The sequence below is a fragment of the Bubalus kerabau genome, chromosome 2 (assembly GCF_029407905.1).
Source record: "Bubalus kerabau isolate K-KA32 ecotype Philippines breed swamp buffalo chromosome 2, PCC_UOA_SB_1v2, whole genome shotgun sequence".
In the NCBI taxonomy this organism is placed as follows: Eukaryota; Metazoa; Chordata; class Mammalia; order Artiodactyla; family Bovidae; genus Bubalus; species Bubalus kerabau.
The window spans coordinates 66586512-66589062 of NC_073625.1; the positions used below are offsets into that span (position 1 = coordinate 66586512).

The window sequence follows — 2551 nt, forward strand, 5'->3', positions numbered from 1 at the left end:
CATAGGCCTCCCACTCCAGTATTCTTGGGCTTCCCTTGTGGCTCAGCTGGTAAAGAATGCACATGCACTGTGGGAGACCTGGGTTTGGTCCCTGGGTTGGGAAGATCCCCTGGAGAAGGAAAAGGCTACCCATTCCGGTATTCTGGCCTGGAGAATTCCATGGACTGTATAGTCCATGGGGTCGCAAAGAGTCGGACATGACTGAGCAACATTCATGTTCATGTTCAATAAAAATTTAAAATAAAATGTCAGGATTCATCTATTACCACAGCTGATATACACATCTATTAAAAATAAATTTTATTCTGTTTAAGGTTTTGTCAACTTCTACTCTTTTATAGGTCTAGGATTAATTTGTAAATAGTATCAAACTTACTGGAAGAACACGGCTTACTAATTTGAAATACAAAAATCCATAGCAATCTTCATAGAGATGGATGCTTTATAGACTTAGGTGGAATAAATTGGAAGGTTGTCACTTGCTTCTTTCAACAGGCTGCATTTCCAAGAAAACACATGAAAGAGAAAGTACACTGATGTTCTCGGGGAGCTATGGACAAAAATAACTTTTGTATGTAGATGAAGCCAAAGTGAAGATAAAAAGAAAGAAAAAAAGTGAAGTCGCTCAGTCCTGTCCAACTCTTTGCGACCCCAAGGACTGTAGCCTAACAGGCTCCTCCGTCCATGGAATGTTCCAGACAAGTGTACTGGAGTGGATTGCCACTTCCTTCCCCAGAGGATCTTCCCCACCCAGGAATCGAACCTGGGTCTCCCGCGTTGCAGGCAGACGCTTTACCGTCTGAGCCACCAGGGAATCCCCCAAAGTAATGCTACAGTAAAAAAAAAAATGCATAAGCTTATCAGAATAACTGGGTTGTGACACATTTCTACTGAATTAACAATCTGAGTGTAGGAGTGAAAGCCTAAATCTCCATGATATTCATTGATGACTCTGACTACAAAATTAGAATTTCTGTCACAAAAGCCTCTATCAGAAACTTGATAATGGCTTTTGAATGTAACATTCTTGTCTCATAATATACCTAAGGACTTAAACCAATGACTTTTGACCCAAGTAATTTTCTTCTAAGGTGAAAGTGAGTTGGATGGTGCAGACTGAACATATATCATTCAGTTCAGTTTAGCTCAGTTCAATTGCTTAGTCCTGTCTGACTCTTTGCGACTCCATGGACCGAAGCACGCCAGGCATACCTATCCACCACCAACTCCTGGAGTTTACAAAAACTCATGTCCATTGAGTTGGTGATGCAATCCAACAATCTCATCCTCTGTCGTCCCCTTCTCCTTCTGCCCTCAATCTTTCCCAGCATCAGGGTCTTTTCAAATGAGTCAGCTCTCCACAACAGGTGGCCAAAGCATTTGGAGTTTCAGCTTCAACATCAGTCCCTCCAATGAACACCCAGGACTGATCTCCTTTAGAAACAGATATCATTAAAGAATTTCAATTGCATTCTTGGCCTAAGAAGTATAATAAAGCTAGCTTTTTCCACTTATGACATAAACAACAGTTAAATTACTTAGTTTGTTTTTCAGAGTAAATATTGTTGATACAATGGAAAAGCTGCAGTTTTTATCTATGCTTATCACTTATCTATTCAAATGGCCTGACCATGACTTTTGATAATTTAACTGGGATTTCATTTAAACAGAGTAAGTAAGCTGTAATTTAATCCATTGATACCGTAAGTCTTACTGTAATTCATACCCATAATATATACTCATGGGCAGAACACATTTTCATTATACACTTGCTCTACAAACTCATTGATAGTAAACACATTCACTAAACTTAAACTTATTGACCCAATGGTGTGTGTATTGGTTTTGTAAAATGCACACTCAAGTTTAGAATCAATCTCAGAGCAAATGGTGGCCTAAGTTCCCCTAATACTCACTTTCCTAAAACCTTTGCCATCATTTTCCCTGTCTACTGTGGTGAATAAGAAAAATCGAAGCAATAAGAGGCCAACGTTTGATCTTATTTTTTCTTTTTGTAAAAAAGACAATTCATGCTCTAGTTCAATATGACTCTTCTACCTATTATTTTTTCTTCTTTCTTTTTCATCCATGTCTTCTTTACTTCTTCCCTTCTTTCCTTCCCTCCTTCCTTCCTTTTCTCTTCCCACCTCTCTGCTACCCCGTGTCCTTTTACCAACTCTTCACTTTCTGTACTCTTGTTTCATCTACAATGAGTGCAATTTTAATACATAACTGAATCTTCTTATGCTAGTATTCTTGGCAAGCACCATTTTTCTATATCTCTAAGTAAAATCTAATTAAAAATTTTGTTTTGAGACTTTTAGGGAATCTGTGACTGCAGTCATGAAATTAAAAGACACTTGCTTCTTGGAAGAAAAGTAACTAAGGCAAACCTAGACAGTGTATTAAAAAGCAGAGATATCACTTTGCCAACAAAAGTTCATATAATCAAAGCTATGGTTTTTCCAGAAGTCATGTATGGATGTGAGACTTGGACCATAAAAAAGCTGAGTGCCAAAGAATTGATGCTTTTGAACTGTGGTTTTGAAGA

At 38.2% G+C, this 2551-nt stretch overlaps 1 non-coding gene across 1 annotated transcript; it reads right to left on the reverse strand.

The window, feature by feature from the left end:
* Positions 1-742: 742 nt before the first annotated feature.
* TRNAC-GCA (transfer RNA cysteine (anticodon GCA)) lies at positions 743-814 on the reverse strand. Its single transcript has one exon. It is a non-coding gene; the product is annotated as a tRNA-Cys (tRNA).
* Between the last annotated feature and the right edge of the window lie 1737 nt (positions 815-2551).